We start from the raw sequence: 18,490 nt of genomic DNA on the forward strand, positions 1-18,490 counted from the left end.
CCTTCACATGGAAGAGAAGAAATTCAGACAGGGCAGTATCAGTTAGAAATTGCGTTTCCATTCTGCATTTAGTTAAAACAAACAGTTTACAATAAGTTTAAGTTTATCTTGTTCAGTTCAGTAACCTGATGTGTGCTACCATTTATCCTGAGTTTCTCAGTCAGGTAAACTGGACCTTTGGATTGTTTGACTAAATCTTTCCCCAATGGGACAACTCCTAGAATAGTGTGCTTGATTTCCACAGAGTCATGACAATGTTGAATTTTAAATAACACATGTTGTAATTATAATTTTAATGTGTCTGTAAATAATCTGGGATTAGGATCCATTGTTATGACAATTACTGCAGTGATTGTAACCACCGCTGTATAATTTTCAGGGTAAATTCACTGAGAACAAATCATGATCAACAAATATTATCAGATTCACTTAATGGAAAATTCACTCGGTAATGTCTGTCTACTAAAGGGTTAAAAAGAAGTTAAGAAAAAACATTGAAAAACAAGAAAAATGAAACAAGGAACGTATTCAAACTGCAATCCCCCATCAGAAACTAGAGAACTGCGCTGAACTTCCTCTTTACTGACACTTTAAGTTCTTTAACTCCTGAGAAATGAGATAGGAAAGAAGCTGTAGTTGGCTGGGACGCTTTGTGTTTTGATGTATTAACTGGACGTATAATAAACAGTGTGAATAAATAGCGTTGTTGCACTGTTGAGATGATCAGTGGAACTCTATTTGCTGTGGCCCTGTCTCTCTGTGTTGCTTGAGGTAAGTGTTTGCTTTGGAGAAGTTTAACATGTTATAAAAGGCCTTTCCATGGTTTGTGCTGCTGTGGAGTTTGTTTGAATTCTCTCAGTTTGAACATTCAGAACTGGGGGCGAGTGTCACAGGGAAAATTTGTCACTGTCTGGAGATTATTTGGTGCAGCTGACACAGAGCTCCATAGACTGGAAAACTGAGTGTTCATCCCATCCTTTTCTGTCATTCATTGAATGGGACAATGGGATTGAGGGACAGCCTGCACATTAAGGTTTGTACTTGGTGTGGATTGGATTAGTCTGTATGTTCACTGGGTCTCGCTGGGGTGGATTTGAAAGACATTCTCCTGTTTTAACAAAGTTGGTGAATTTACAGCTTTGTGATTCAGAGTGAGTTTCTTCAATGGAGCCATGCTGACACTCAAACCAATTCTCTATTCTCAAGCTGCCCCCTCACACTCACTGAAAGTGTAGAAGGTCCCCTGTGTTGCCAACCATTTCCCAGCTGTTTAATGGACAGACAATAATGTGGAACAAACTGGGGATTTCACCATCTACAGACCAAAGAGAGAGACTGCCTGCAGATGTGGCTGAAATGGGGGTTGCCTTTTCTGAACAACAGCTGCAAACTGAGCACAGGAAACAGAAAAGTGGAAGCAACATTTACTACACAAGGGGGAATTTCACTGTTCCCACAATCACAGAAATGTTCTGATGAAGAAGGAAGCCATTGAGTCCACCGTATCTGCACTGGCTCTCTGAGCACTTTAACTCAGTTCCAATCACTTGCCTTTTCCCCATCATCCTGCACATTGTTTCTGTTCAAATAACCACCCAATACCCTGTTAAATGCCTCAACTGGGCCTGAAGACCAGAAGACATAAGAGCAGACTTAGGCCATTTTGCCAATCGAATCAATTCTGTCATGTAATAAGATCATGGCTGCGCTGATAATCCCCATCCCTACTTTCCTGCCTTTTCCCCATAATTTTGGATTCCATTACTGATTAAAAATCTGTCTCTCAAACTCTAAATACTTCATGACTCAGCATTGACAGCCCTCTGTGGTAAAGAATTCCACAGATTAACATCTTCTGTGAGATGAAATTCTTCCCCAACCCCATCTTAAATCAGAGACCCATTCCTCTGGGATTTTGTCCTCTGGGATTTTGTCCTCTGGTCCCAGTATCTCCTACAAGGGGAATCAACCTCCTCTCGGTATTCACCATGTCAAGACCAAAAGAAATTATGATGTTTCAAACATTCTTTTCACAAATTTATAAGAGTTTTTTGAGAAAGTCTCAACCAGAGTGGATCAAGGGGAATGAGTAAATGTGTTGTGTTTGGACTTCCAGAAGGCTTTTGATGAGGTATCTCACAAAAGGTTGAGTCATGAGGTAGGAGCCCATGATGTTGGAGGGAATATATTGGTGTGGATAGAGAATTGGCTTATGGGCAGGAAACAGTGAGTGGGGATAAGGGGTTCTTTTTCAGGTTGGCGAACTGTGACCAGTAGGGTTCCACGGAGATCAATAGTGGGACCACAACTGTTTACAATATGTATTAATGACTGGGAGGAAGGAAGTAAATGTACTGTAGAAATAGTTCCAAATGACAGGAAAATAGGTGAAAGTCAGTTTGTGAGAGGGATACAAACAGTTTACTTAGAGATATTGATAATTTAAGAAAGTGAGCAAAGAGCTGGCAAATGGACTTTCATGTAGGAAAATATGAAGTTGTTTATTTTGGAAGGGAGAATAAAAGAACAGAATATTATTCAAATAGTGCAAAATTGCAACATAAAGGGACATTGGGTCTCTTGTGCACGAAAGACAGACAGCTAGCACACACGGGCAGCAGTTAATCAGGAAGGCAAATGGAATGTTGGCCCTTAATTTCAAGGAAGTTGTAGTTTAAGAGTAGGGAAGTCTTATTGCAACTGTACAAAGGCTGGTGAGACCAAAGGTGTAGGCGATGACCTAGTGGTATTATCGCTAGACTATTAACCCAACTAATGTTCTGGGGGCCTGGGTTCAAATCGCAATACGGCAGATGGTGGAATTTGAATTCAATAATTAAAAAAAAGGTCTGGAGTTAAGAATCTACTGATCACCATGAAATCATTGTTGATTGTCGGAAAAACCCATCTGGTTCACTAATGTCCTTCAGGGAAGGAAACCTGCCACCTTCACCTGGTCTGGCCTACGTGTGAATTCAGACCCACAGCAATGTGGTTGACTCTCAATTGCTCTCTGAAATGGCCTAGCAAGCCACTCAGTTGTATCAATTGCAACAAAGATTCAAAGAAATGAAACTGGATGGATCACCTGGCAGTGACCTAGGCACTGGAATAAGCAATGGCAGAAACAGCCTGTCGACCCTGCAAAGTCCTCCTCACTAACAGCTGGCGGTTAGTGCCAAAATTGGGAGACCTGTCTCACAGACTAGTTAAGCATCAGGCTAAAGTAGTCATATTCACAGAATTACAGCTTACAGACAATGTCCCAGACACCACCATCACCATCCCTGGATATGTCCTGTCTCACCAGCAGGACAGACCCAGCAGAGGGGGCGGCACAGTCATCTACAGTCAGGAGGGTGTTGCTCTAGGAGTCCTCAACATTGAGTCCAGACCCCATGAAGTCTCATGGCTTCAGGTTAAACACAGGCAAGGAAAACTCCTGCTGAGTACCACGTACTGTCCTCCTTCAGCTGATGAATCCACACTCCTCAATATTGAACAACACTTAGAGGAAGCACTGAGGATGGCAAGGACAAAAAATGTACTCTGAGTGGGGGATTTCAATGTCCACCACCAAGACTGGCTCGGCAGCAGTACTACTGATCGAGCTGGTCGGGTCCTAAAGGACATAGCTTCTAGACTAGGGCTGCAGCAGGTGGTGAGGGAACCAACAAGAGGGAAAAACTTACTTGACTGCATCCTTACCAATCTGCCTGCTGCAGTTGCATCTGTCCATGACAGTATCGGTAAGACTGACCATCGCACAGTCCTTGTGGAGGTAAGTCCCACCTTCACATTGAGAATACCATTCATCGTGTTGTGTGGGACTATCACCGTGCTAAATGGGACAGACTTCGCACAGATCTAGTAACTCAAGACTGGGCATCCATGAGGCGCTGTGGGCCATCAACAGCAGCAGAATTGTACTCCAGCACAATCTCTAACCTCATGGCCCGGCATATCCCCCACTCAACCATTACCATCAAGGGATCAACCCTGGTTCAATGGAGAGTGCAGGAGGGAATGCCAGGAGCAGCACCAGGCATACCTGAAGATGAAGTATCAACCTGGTGAAGCCACCAAACAGAACTACTTGCATGCCAAACAGCGAAAGCAGGAAGTGATAGAAAGAGCTAAGCAATCCCACAACCAACGGATCAGATTTAAGCTCTGCAGTCCTGTCATATCCAGTCGTAAATGGTGGTAGACAGTTGAACAACTCACGGGAGGAGGAAGCTCCATAAATATCCCCATCCTCAATGATGGAAGAGCTCAGCACATCAGTGCAAAAGATAAGGCTGCAGTATTCACAGCAATCTTCATCCAGAAGTGACAAGTGGATGATACATCACGGCTTCCTTCAGTGGTCTCCAGCATTACAGATACCAGTCTTCAACCAATTCGATTCACTCCATGTGATATAAAGAAATGATTGGAGACACTGGATACTGCAAAGGCTATGGGCCCTGACAACATTCTGGCAGTAGCACTGAAGACTTGTGCTCCAGAACTTGCCGCCCCCCATCCCGAGGCAAGCTGTTCCAGTACAGTTACAACACTGGTATCTACCCGACAATGTGGAAAATTGCCCAAGTATGTCCTGTACACAATAAGTAGGACAAATCCAACCCAGCCAATTATCGCCCCATCAGTCTGCTTTCAATCATCTGTAAAGTGATGGAAGGTGTCATCAACAGCGCTATCCAGCAGCACCTACTCAGAAATAACCTGCTCAGTGACGCCCAGTTTGGGTTCCACCAGGGCCACTCAGCTCCTGACCTCATTCCTACTTTGGTTCACACATGGATAAAAGAGCTGAATTCCAGCGATGAGGTGAGAGTGACAGCCCTTGATATCAAAGCTGCATTCAACCGAGTGTGGCATCAAGGATCCCTGGCAAAACTGGAATCAATGGGTATCAAAGGACAAACTCGGAGTCATACCTGACACATAGGAAGATGGTCATGGTTGTTGGAGGTCAATCATCTCAGCTCCAGGACATCTCTACAGGAGTTCCTCAGGATAGTGTCCTAAGCCCAACCATCTTCAGCTGCTTCATCAATGACCTCCCTCTAACATATGTTCAGAAGTGGGGATATTCGCCAATGATTGCACAATATTCAGCACCATTCATGACTCCTCAGATACTGAAGCAGTCCATGTTCAAATGCAACAAGATCTGGACAATATCCAGACTTGGGCTGACAAGTGGCAAGTGACATTTGTGGCACACAAATGCCAGGCTATGACCATCACCAGTAAGAGACAATCTAACCACTGTCCCTTGACATTCAATGGTGTCACTGAAACCACCCCCACTATCAACATCCTAGGTGTTATCATTGACCAAAGACTCAACTGGACCATCATATAAACACAGTGGCTTCAAGAGCAGGCCAGAAGCTAGGAATACTGTGGCAAGTAACTCACCTCCTGACTTCTCAAAGCCTGTCCACCATCTACAAGGCACAAGTCACGAGTGTCATGGAATACTCTCCACTTGCCTGGGTGAGTGCAGCCCCAACAACACTCAAGAAGCTTGACATCATCCCTGACAAAGCAGCCAACTTGATTGGCACTACATCCACAAGCATCCACTCTATCCACCACCGACGCTCAGTAGCAGCAGTGTGTACTATCTACAAGATGCACTGCAGAAATTCACCAAAGATCCTCAGACAGCACCTTCCAAACTCACAACCAATTCCATCCAGAAGGGCAAAGGCAGTGGACATATGGGAAGACCACCACCTCCAAGTTACCCTCCAAGCCACTCATCATCCTGACTTGGAAATATATCACCGTTCCTTCACCGTCGCTGGGTCAAAATCCTGGAATTCCCTCCCTAATAGCATTGTGGGTCAATCTAACGCAGGAGGACTGCAGCAGTTCAAGAAGGCAGCTCACCCCCACGTTCTCAAGGACATCGAGGGATGGTCAAGAAATGCTAGCCAGCCAGCGACGCCCACATCCTACAAACGAACAGATAAAAGGTCTGGAGTACTGCCAGCAGTTTTGGTTCTGTTATTTAAAGAAAAACATCATTTCACTGGAAGCTGTTCAGAGATTGTTTTCTCTGATGATCCCTGGTATGGAGGGATTGTCTCACGAGCAAGGGCTGAGCACATCATGACTCTACTCACTGCAGTTTAGAAGAAGAGAGATGATTTCATTGAAACATACAGGGTTATTAAGGGGCTTGACAGAGTAATCGCTGAGAGGATGTTTCCCCTCATGGGAAAATCTAGGACCAGAGAGCACCGTCTCAGAATAAATGGGCACCAATTTAAGGCTGAGAGGAGGAAGAATTTATTTGCTCATAGGGTTGTGAGCCTTTGAACTGCTTGCCACAGAGAGCTGTGGGGACAGAATCCTTGTCTATATTTAAGGCTGAGATCGATAGCTTGTTGATTAATTATCAGGAAACGGCAGCAAAGTGGATGTGATGAATGTCAGTTCAGTGGAGGACCCAAAGGTGTAGGTACATAATTCTTTGAAATGTACGTCATATATAGACAGGGTGGTTAAAAAAGGCGTTTAACACGCTCGCCTTCATTGCTCAGTCTGTTGATTATATCAGTTAGGAAGTAATGTTGAAATTGCACAGGACATTGGTAAGACCTCTTCTGGAATACTGTAGCCAGTTCTAGTTGCCCAGTTATAGGAAGGATATTATTAAGCTGGAGAGGGTTCAGAAGAGATTTACCAGGGTTTTGCCAGGGATGGAATGTTTAAGTTATAAAGAAAGGCTGGATAGGCTGGTACATTTTTCATTGGAGTGTAAGAGGTTTAGAGGCGACTTGATAAAAGTTCGTAAAGTAATGACAGGCATAGATAAAGTTAATGATAGTTGTCTTCTGAGGTTACAGACTTGCTCGCTGAGCCAGTGTGTTTGATTGCAGACATTTTGTCACCCTGCTAGATAACATCGTCAGTGCGCCTCCAGTGAAGCGTCAGTGTTCTGTCCTGCATGTTATTTATATACCTTGGTTTGCTGGGGTGGTTGGCATCACTTCTGGTTCTGTTTTTCAGTGGTTTGTATATCGAGTCCACTTCAATGTGTTTGTTGATGGAGTGGTATTTGGAATGCCAGGCCTCCAGAAATTCCCTGGCATGTCTCTGTTTGGCTTGTGCTATTATGGATGTGTTGTCCCAGTTGAATTTGTGTCCTTCTTTGTCCGTGTGTATTGAGACCAGTGAGAATTGGTCGTGTCTCTTGGTGGCTGGTTGTTGTTCATGTATCCTTATTGTCAGTTTTCTTCCAATTTGGCCTATGTAATGTTTCTCACAGTCCTTGCATGGTACTTTGTATATTACGTTGGTTTTAATGGTTGTGGGTATGGAATCATTTACATTCCTTAACATTCATCAGTAGCTGTCACAGGGTGGTTGTTGGTTTGTGGGCTATCCTGACACCTAGGGATCTGAGAGGTAATGGCAGATCGTCCTTTTTGGGTATGCATTCCTTTTAAAATCTCCGTATAAGTGCTCCTGTGTGCATTTCTGGGTTGCTGCAGTGTGTTGTGGTTTGTTTGAATAATGTTATGATGCAGCTCTATTTTTGAGTGTTAGGATGGCTGCTGACGTAATTAAGTATCTGGTCCATACGGGTGGTCTTCCTGTATACACTAGTCTGGAGTTCCCTGTTGTTCTTACCTTCCACCATTACGTCTAGAAAGGGTAGTCAGTTATTGTTCACTTCTTCTTTTGTGAATTTTGCTCTGGTAAGGATGTTGTTTATGTGTCGGTGAGTTTCTTCTAGCCTTGTGCATTTGATAATCACAAAGGTTTCATCTATGTAGTGGACTCAGAATTTGGGTTGTATAGTGGGGAGCGTTGTCCGTTCTAACCTTTGCATTACCGCTTCTGCAATCAGTCCTGATATTGGGGATCCCATTGGTGTTCTGTTGATTTGTTTAAATATAGTCGTTGAAGGCAAAGTGGGTTGTGAGACACTGATCTAGTAGTTTCAGGGGGCTGTCCTTGTTGATGCTGATGGTGTTGTGGGGTGCCTGCCTTCCTGATTCATCCAGCAGTGTGGCAATTGTCTCTTTGGCTAGGTCGATGTTTATGGATGTAAATAGTGCCGTTACTTCGAAGGATATCATCGTCTCGTCCTCTTCTGTTCTGGTGTCCTTGATGAATTTGAGGAATCCTTGGGAGGAGTGGATGGAGCTCGTAGTGTTGTCTACAAAGCATTTCAGCTTCTGTTGCAGTTCTTTGGCTAGTCTATGTGTTGGCATACCTGGTAGCGAGACAATAGGCCTGAGAGGGATCCCTGGCTTGTGTTCCTTAGGGAGTCTATGGAAGTGGGGTGTGTTGGATCCCTCTAGCTTCAGTTGTTGGTAGTCTGTCTTGCTGATATCTCCTGTGTTGTGTAATCTGGTTCTCTGACTCCCTACCCTATGCCTATAGCCCTGTATTTCCCAAGGGTAACGCACCTAACCTACACACCCCTGAAGATTAAAAGCAATTTAGCATGGGCAATCCACCAAGCTTGAACATCTTTGGACTGTGGGAGGGAATCAGAGCATCCGCCAGAAACCCATGCAGGCACAGGGAGAAGATACAAACTCCACACAGACAGTTGTCCAAAAATTGAATCGAACCTGGGTCCCTGGTGCTATCAGGTAGCAATGCTAACCACTGAGCCACCATGCTGCCCAAGTGTCTTTTAAATGTTGTAACTGTGCCTGTATCCCCCACTTCCTCTGGCAGGCCATTCCATACACAAAACACTCTGCGTAAAGAAATTGCCCTTCATGTCCTTTTTAAATCTTTCTCCCCTCACCTCAAAAATATGTCCCCCAGTTTTGAACACCCCCACCCCAGGGAAAAATCCATGCTATTCACCTGATCTATTCCCCTCATGATATTATAAACCTCAATCTTCAATGCTCCAGTTGAAAAAGTCACAGCCTATCCAACCTATTCCCGTAACTCAAACCCTCAATCCTAGACAACATTGCGGAAATCGTTTCTGAATTCTCTCCAATTAAATAATGTCCTTTTTTTGCAGGGCGACCAGAAATGCACATGGTACTCCAGAGGAAGCCCAGTTTGAGGGATGTGGGTTTGGGGTTTGTGGTGTTTATTGCAGACAAAGTGGCAGCATGGGGAGTAGATGAATTGCAACAAGTAGCTGACTGATCTGTGGAGTGGGGACCAGTTTTCAATGACAAGGGCCTTCTGCCTGCCAACAACTACGTGATTGATAGCACTTCATCTGCTGAAGGAGCAGCACTCCGAAAACTTGTGATTTCTAATAAAGTTGGTGGAGTATAACCTGGCATTGGGTAACTTCTGACTTTGTCCACCCAAGTCGAACATCGGCATCTCCACATCATTGCCAGCTCAACTTGTGAGTGTGAATGATTATACCGCAGAAGCAATTGGACCTCTGAAGATTGAGGTGGAGTCCTTTTCTCTGCAGTAAAAGCTAACTAATGCCTGAAGAGAGCCAATTTATTTTCCCTTACCAGATGGTGCAAGCTGTTGGCTTTAACCAGAATTTGTAAAGCAGTCATTTTGTGTTTCCTACAAGGAAGTGGCAAACACCTGAAGATGGGGTGGGGTGGTGGGGGGGGGGGGGGGGGGGGGGGTGGTGGGGGGGGGGGTGGGGGGTTGGCGAGGGGGTGGGTGGTGGTGGTGATGGTGGTGGTGGTGGGGGTGACAGAGAGAGAGAGAGAGAGATTGACAAAGGGCAAATCCTGACGAACAAAATGCTTATCTCAATGAATCCTGTGGACAGGGACCATTGAACTGATTTGCGCTAAATTCTGAACTGTTGAGTTATGACATTGAAAGCTGGAGGTCAAATTGAGTTGCTTTTATTTGTCAAATATGAATATGCTATTTTTAAACTACAGTTACATCCCTGACTCTGTGATATCAATTCCCTTCCGTGCCCTCCCAGTCTCTTCTCTCTTTTAAGTATTCTGTTTTCTCTCAGATATTACCATTTTCTCAAAATCAACAATCACCAAGATCATCAACTTAGGTGCAGAATAGTGTAACTTACAACACAGACTGAGACTATTCAGTTAATCATGTTTGCACAGTTACACAATAATTACCTTGGAGTAAAATCTCTCAAGGAGTTTTACAAGGTACAGTTGAGTAAGGGATATATTTGACCAGTTAACTGACACTGTAATAGTCTCAGAAATAAGTCACCAATATCAACGACAGGAAATCATTCTAGACCAGGGTATCATGGAATAAAGCTCACAGGTCAAGGAAACATTTTGGATTCATGATAAACATTGCTTCTTCATATTCCAATACAGAAATTCTCAGCCACAGGAAACAGTTGAGGCCAAAACATTGAATGTTTTCAAGAAGGAGTTAGATATGGTTCTGAGGGTTAAGGTGATCAAAGGGTGTAGGGAGAAAGCAGGAACAGGGGCCTGAGCTGGAAGAGCAGCCATGATTATGTTGAAATGCAGTACAGATACAATGGGCCCAATAGCCTACTCCAGCTCCTATTTTCTATGTGTTGAGAAGGTGATGGTGAGCTGCCTTCCTGACCTGCTGTGGTCCACTTGGTGTTGGGACATCTGACCCAGTGACACTGAAGGAACAATGATGATATATTTCCAAGTCTGGCTGGTGAGTGCTTTGGAGGGGAACCTGAAGGAGGTGGTGTCGCATGTATCCTCTGCCCTTTCCTTTCTTTTGGGAGAGGTTGTGGGTTCAGAGCCACTGTTAGAGAACCCTTGGTTAGATCCTGAAGGGCATCTTAGAGATGGTACACACTGTGCATCGGTGTTAAAGGGAGTGAATGTTGAATGTGTTAGTTGTGGTGCCAATCAAGCAGACTGCTTTGTCCTGGATGGCGTGGCATTTCTTGAGTGTTGTTGGAGCTGCACTCATCAAGGCAGTAGAAAAGAATTCCATCATATTCCTGCCCTATGCCTTGTAGAAAGATGATAGACAGGTTGTGGGAGCCAGAGCGAGTTACTTGATTCCACCTGCTCTTGCAGCCACAATATTTATTAAACTGTTCGAGTTAATGGGCGAGTCATTGTGGAGACCAGGGAATTTTTTTTCTTCATTTTCTGATAGGCTGTGGACATCACTGGCAAGGCCAGCATTTGTTTCTCATCCCTAATTGCCCTCAAACGGAGTCACTTGCCTGTTCATTTCAGAGGGCAATAACAACAATCCACATTGCTGTGGGTCTGGAGTCACATGAAGGCCAAACCACGTAAGGACAGCCGATTTCCTTCCCTGAAGGACATTAGTGACCCAGATGGGTTTTTGCAACAAATAATGGGAACATTAAGGTGATATATTTCCAGCTCTGAGTCAGCCTGGAATTTTCTCAATACCATTCCATCGGTCTGCATCAATCCTAATAATAAAGATTTGACACTTTAACAGAATACAAAGGGATTTGTTTTATAGAAACACATTGTATTCCATTGGTATTCACTCCCATGAGCCAGTTCCACATTCAAGTGGACCATAGCTGATCTGTACATCAGTGACATTTAAACTAAAGGTGAATTTGTTTTCCTGTGTAACTCATTAAGATGTGGCAAATTGAGGACTCTAGGACTGAAATGAATGGAATTTAGAAGGATGGGGATGGTGGTGGGATGTTGGCAGGAGCTATCTGTTTGAAAGTTTGGAATATTGAGAGGCCTGGATAAAGTGGAAATGAAGAAGAAGTTTCCACTAATAGGAGAGACTAGGACCCAAGGACACAGCCTCAGAGTGGAGGAATGATCTTTTAGAACTGAGATGCGGAGGAATTTCTACAGCCAGAGGATGGTGAATCTGTGGAACCCATTGCCAGAGAAGACTGTGGAGGCCAAGTTATTGAGTGTATTTGAGACTGATAAATAGCTGCTTGGTTCTTAAAGGGATTAAAGGTTATGGGGAGAAGGCAGGAGAATGAGGCTGAGAAACATTTCAGTCGTGATCAAAATGTGGAGCAGACTCTTTGGGCTGAGTGGCCTAATTCTGCTCCTATATCTTGTGGTTTTATGGTCTTCAGGTTTTAAGTGGGAAATTTCAAACTCTCACCTCTCAAGTCTTTGGGCTGTCATTTCCTACAATCCTCTGCAGCTCCTGTTCTGCTCAATGACACTCCACCTCCACCTCCACCTCCACCTCGAATGTCCCTGTCCTGAGCTAAACCCTTCTTCATATCCGCCCAGGTTTCTCCCCTTCTTATGACCCTCATTCATTCCTTAGTTAAAGGGATACAGACAGAGGGACATAGGAACAGGAGTAGGCCATTCAGCCCATCAAGTCTGCTCCACCACTTAATTAAATGATGGATGATCAACGACCTCAATGGCACTTTGACACATTATCTCCAAACCCCTTGAAGTAAATCATCTCCAGAAAGCTATCAATTTCAGTCTTGAGCATTCCCAGTGACTGAATCTTCACAACTCTCTGGGGAATGTAGGTTATTAGAATTTCAGCCAAGCCTTTGACAAGGCCCACTATCGGAGAACGATAATGAAAGTAAAAGCTGATGGGATCCTGGGTCACTTGGCAAGTTGGATCCAAAATTGGCTTTGTCCCAGCAACAGAGTGTGGTGATAGAGGACTGTTTATGTGAATGGAGGACAGTGTCCAGTGGTGTACCACAGGGATCAGTGCTGGGTCACATATTGTACATGCTAAACATAAATGATGTGGATCCAAGTCTGGGAGTTGGTAAGTATGTTGGCAGATGATGCAAAGGTTGGCCAGGTGGTTAAGAGTGAGAAGGTAGGTCTTTTGTGACAGGAGGATAAAAACAGTATGGTCAAATGAGCAGATCAGTGGCAGCTAAAATTTAAGTTTAGTAAATATGAAGTGATGCTCTTTGGAAGAACTAACAAATCGAGGGATTACTCAATAAATGGTAAGGAACGAGGAAGCTCAGAGGAGCAGAGGTGTGGAGCAACTGGAAATGCAGGTTTTGTTGTCAGATGCAGTTTACTGACTTAGTTTTTTTCAGACGTGATCTTTATTTTCCATTTCCAGGTGCTGTGTTGAATCCAGTGCTAATTTAGTTTCCAACAGTCAGTCAGACAGTGAGATGACGGTACACCCAGAAGAACACCAAGCTACAAGATGTGATCGTTCTTTGGTAACAACAGCTCCTGGGGAAAAGAAAGGACAAGACAATAACTCATTCCAGAAATAATTCACCAGGAAACTCTTCCAACTTTCCTGGTTCATTTCAACCTTCCAGAGAACCCTCCAAGAGCAGCTTCATTCTGAACTTCACAAACATGCAGCTCAGAGACACTGCCATCTCTACTTGCAATGTGTAAGGCTACACCCAAACAATTACTGCCCCTCAATCTAATCTATAAAACCATAAGGTATAGGTGCAGAATTAGGCCATTCGGCCCATTGAGCCTGCTCCACCATTCAATCATAGCTGATAGGTTTCGCAATCCCGTCTCCTTGAACACTTCCAATAACCCTTCATCCCCTTACTAATCAAGAACTTATCTATCTCTGTCTTTAATACACTCAATGACTCTGTGGCAATGTGTTTCACAGATTCATCACCCTGTGGCTGAAGAAATTCCTCCTCATCTCAGTTGCCATTGTGGAATGTCACCAGACTGTTATCTCCTTATATGACTCCATGTGAGAAACCCTGGAAAGTTTCCCTCTTTTAAAGGCACTATCAAACTGCAAGTTGTTGTTTAATCAGTTTAGAGCCAATCCACATATCAGCTTCTATTTTTGACCGAATATGGGTTTCAAAAGTTGCAGGTAGTGACTGGCAAATGATATCATCGACAAAACAGAACAATAATGGCTTCCTGTGGTTTGGGCGTGTTTTCTTCTTGTTTATATCGTTGTCAATTATTTTTAACAGTCTGTTCAGCAGATATTTAAAATTGCACTTGATTTCATGCAATAACCAATTGCTGAATAAAAATCTAATTATCTGACCATTAAACTGTGTGTCTTTGTTCTCGAGCAAATTAATTGAAAAGTATTACCAGGAGCGGCTGGCAGCTTGTGGACGTTTAAGGTGATAAAGTTTTCACTCCCACATCACCCTAACTCACTGTGTATTCATGTGTTGTCAATATCTGTCTTGTAATGAACAGCAACAGAAATGACAAATGGTTCGAGCCACTTGTTTGGGAGAAGCTGCTGCCCTTGAGATGTGTAAGCACTGAGGTTGCAGACTTGCTTGCTGAGCCAGTGTGCTTCATTGCAGATGTTTCATCATCCTGCTAGGTAACATCGTCAGTGCGCCTCCGGTGAAGCGTTAGTGTTCTGTCCCACTTGTTATTTATATACCTCGGTTTGCTGGGGTGGTTGGTAATACTTCCGGTTTTGTTTTTCAGTGGTTTGTATATCGGGTCCAGTTCAATGTGTTTGTTGATGGAGTTGTGGTTGGAATGCCACGCATCCAGGAATTCCTTGGCATGTCTCTGTTTGGTTTGTGCTATTATGAATGTATTGTCTCAGTTGAATTAGCATCCTTCTTTGTCCGTATGCATTGAAACCAGTGAGAATTGGCCAGTGAGAATATCAGAGATGACCACAAGACTACTCAGACCCCTCGGTATCAGCTATTGACAACTGTAAAGGACTCCATACTCACAACCAATAAAATTGATGTAATATACAAAATCCCATGCAAGGACTGTGAGAAACATTAAATAGGCCAAACTGGAAGAAAACTGGCAATAAGAGTACATGAACACCAACTAGCCACAAGAGATACAACCAATTCTCACTGGTCTCAATACTCACAGACAAAGAAGAACACAAATTTGATTGGGACAACACATCCATAATAGCACAAGCTAAACAGAGACATGCCAGGGAATTTCTGGAGGCCTGGCATTCCAAACGGAACTCTGTCAACAAACACATTGAACTAGACCCGATTACAAACCACTGAAAATCAAAACTGGAAGTATTAACAGCCACCCCAGCAACCGAGGCATATAAATAACAAGCAGGACAGAACACCAACGCAGGGTGACGAAACGTCTGCAATCAAACACACTGGCTCAGCGAACAAGTCTGCAACCTCATCCACAACCTGAGCTAAAAATCTTCTCAAAAACTTTAAACATGTAAACAATGTCAGGATCAGCATCTCTGACTGTAGACCACAAGGTACAGGATAAAGTTCAGCTCTGTGGCGCAACACGTCCCCACAAGTTGCTGAGAAATAATTTTAATTGTATGAGGGTTGGCTTTGTATTTAACTAATGTTGTGTTCTGCTTGGTGATCTTCAGCTGAGACCACAATAAATAGCCGTGGGTTAATCACACATTGTGATCCCTGAGTCTACTTTCAGGGGTTCTCTGATTTAGCTCATTCCATTTCCCCTTCGTGTCCTTCCCTTTCAGACTATGCTTCAGACCTAACAATTTGATCAAGTTTCTGAAACAGAGTCACACTGGACTGGAAATGTTAACTCTGTTTCTCTCTCCACAGGTGCTGCTGAGTTTCTCCAGAAATTTCTGCTTTTTGATCAGTTTTTTGGGTTTCTTATCTGGAGGTCTAAATCCTCAATTGTTGATAACATTTGTTCATTTCTACACCTGTGCAAAAGATTTAGCATCATTTTACTCAGTACATGCTACCATGCAAATGTCAGTTGCGGTTTTAATGAGGAGTGTTGGCCCAATGTCTTTAAATAAGCATTTTGACTAATTGCAGAGTTACAGCAAATGTGTGAATTCTTGATTTTAAGTGATTGACTGTGAGGATCTTACACTGAATAAATAATTGACATCATATCTGAAATGAACCTCACCGTGCCACATTTAGAAAATCCAGCCAGTAATATCCTTCCTCAGAAAAGAGCAGCCATTGGTTTATTGTCACTGTTTCCCCTTACTAACACTTCAACTCATTTCACTTTAACTCCTGAGGAATGAGATATTAAAGAAGCTGCAGTTGGCAGAGTCACTTTGTGTTTCGATGTATTAACTGGACGTACAGTAAACTGTGTGGATAAACAGGGTTGTCACTCTGTTGAGATGATCACTGGAACTCTATTTGCTGTGACCCTGTCCCTCTGTGTTGCTTTGGGTAAGTGTTTGCTTTGGAGAAGTTTAACTTGTTATAAAAGACCTTTCCGTGGTTTGTGCTGCTCTGGGGTTGGTGTGAATTCTATACGTTTGAACATTGAGAACTGGAGGAGACTATCACAAGGAAAATTTGTTACTGTCTGGAGATTGTTTGGTGCAGCTGACACAAAGCTCCACAGGCTGGGAACACAGATCAGAAAACGGAATTTTCCTCCCATTCTTTTCTGTCATTCATTTAATGGGAGAATGGGATTGAGGGACAGGCTGCACATTAAGGTGTGTATTTGGGGTGGATTGGATTGGTCTGTGTGTTCACTGGATCTTGTTGGGATGGATTTGAAAGACAACCTCCTGTTTTTACAAAATTGGTGATTTTACAGCTTCGTGATTCAGAATGACTTTCACCAATGGAGCTATGCTAGCATTCACATCAATTCTCTACAATCAATAATATTTAATTTGTTCCATTAAAACATCTCCAGTATTCACAAACTGTGAATTAGTTTCAGGTTCTATATCTGCGACACTGAACCCTAGGTCTGTTCCAAACCGAGAAAATTTCCAAAGATATATGTGCTGAATGTCAATTCATGTTTTGTGTGATGGTGTTAATTTAAGGAAGGATGTTGATGGTCAGGAGACTGGGAGCATGTCCTGTTCTTTTTCAAATTGTGCTTTGTGGCCTTCAAGTCTTCGAATTGGATGACTGAGCACTCCGTGCAACATCTGATGGAAACGACAACAGAGCGCAATCTTCTTTCTGCTGCTGCTGCTTGTACCCACTCCTGCGAGGTGATCTGCTGCCATGGTGCCACACTTGTCTGTCTTGTACCAGCCCCACACACCCATTGTTGCTCGACTGAAACTGGTCTCTGACATCCGCCTAGTCCACCAGAATATCAACTTTGAGTCAAGCTGTTGAAATAGTTTTGACTGACACAGCTTCCTGCCCTATGTGTGTGAGACTGACAACTGAGCCAAGCTGCCACCTCACACTCACTGAGACTGGAGAGTGTCCCCCTGTGCCCCCACAATTTCCCAGCTGTTTAATGATACAGTTACAACATGTAAAAGACATTTGGTTAGGTACCTGAATGGGAAAAGTTTACAGGGATATGGGCCAAGCACACGCAAATGGAACAAGTTTAGTTTGGGAAACCTGGTCAGTATGAATGAGTAGGACTGAATGACTCTGTGCTGTATGACTCAATAACTGTATGACTCCAGAACCTCTCCTCATAAAACGGTCCCTTCATTCCAGGTATTAGTCCAGTGATATAAAATTTACTAAAGATTATCTCCCGTGCTTCTGGTTTTGCAGACTAAAGTATTCTTGTTGTGCCTTCATTGACCTGATCACTGCGCTCTGGAACTGAGTCTCTCAACCTCTTCATCTCTCGACCTCCCTTTCCTTCTTTAAGAGGCTCCTTACAATCTAATTAATGACTAATTTATTGATTTTAGTGACAGTATTTGAGGGACATTCAAAGAATCACTGGAACAAAAACAGAAAATGCTGAGGTTCTGATGAAGAGTCACTGGATTCAAAACATTAACTCTGTTTTCTTCCGACAGATGTTGCCAGACCTACTGAGTTTCTCCAGCAATTTCTGTTTGTGTTTCAGATCTCCAGCATCCATAGTTATTTATTTGATCAAAGAATCACTGGGGTGGGAGAGGGGCCAAATGATGAAATGTTCTCATGGAGATTAGGGACATGGATGAGACAATAGATGTTCCTGCTGTACCTTCACTACAGAAGAGGAAGCTGACAGTGTCACAGGAAACGAGTGTGTGAGGTAAGTTATTGACTGGGATCCAGGAGGAGGTGCTCAAGGTGGGAGGCAGTGACATAGAGATCATGACCTCATCATTGACCCCCACAGTGGAGAATGTGAAAGGAGGATCCCAAGGCAGTCACCACCAGTTAGAAAAGCATCTGGTCTGTCCAGTGCAGTCTGTGTCCCTCAGAGAGTTGTGTCTGCATTCAGAGAGAAACAAATCTCCTTTTCTCTTGCTGCTTCTTTCTACCAGATTCCCTCATTTACATTCACTGTTCCCCTCCTGTGTTCATTCACTTTGTGTGAAGTGCTGCACTCTCCTTTTTTTCTTGCCTCCTGCTTCTGAGCTCCAGATTTCTGAATCTATTTGTGGAAACTTCTGCCTCATCCATTTCCTGTCAGTTTGGGTGCATCTTCTCCATCATGTATTAGCTCAGCTTCTAATCTCATAATTTCATCTTCCATGACAGGAAACAGTTCCTTTGCTGCCTGTGAATCTGTTCCTTTTTTCACTCTCACTGTTTGAACTCCCGAGGTTGTCATTTATTCTGCCTTGTGTTTGTTCACGTTCTTTGGATGGTCATGACAATGCAACAACAGAGACAGTCGAGGGCTTCATTTCCTATTCCGCACTTGGAGTATTGCGTACAGTTCTGGTCACCGCATTATAGGAA

At 43.5% G+C, this 18,490-nt stretch overlaps 1 long non-coding RNA gene across 1 annotated transcript; it reads left to right on the forward strand.

Moving 5' to 3' along the window:
• Positions 1-559: 559 nt before the first annotated feature.
• On the forward strand, positions 560-13,930 carry LOC125483960. The gene is made up of 2 exons (XR_007262834.1): positions 560-771; positions 12,994-13,930. It is a non-coding gene; the product is annotated as an uncharacterized LOC125483960 (long non-coding RNA).
• Positions 13,931-18,490: the final 4,560 nt, after the last annotated feature.

Source organism: Rhincodon typus, chromosome 9, assembly GCF_021869965.1.
Source record: "Rhincodon typus isolate 14 chromosome 9, sRhiTyp1.1, whole genome shotgun sequence".
Classification (NCBI taxonomy): Eukaryota; Metazoa; Chordata; class Chondrichthyes; order Orectolobiformes; family Rhincodontidae; genus Rhincodon; species Rhincodon typus.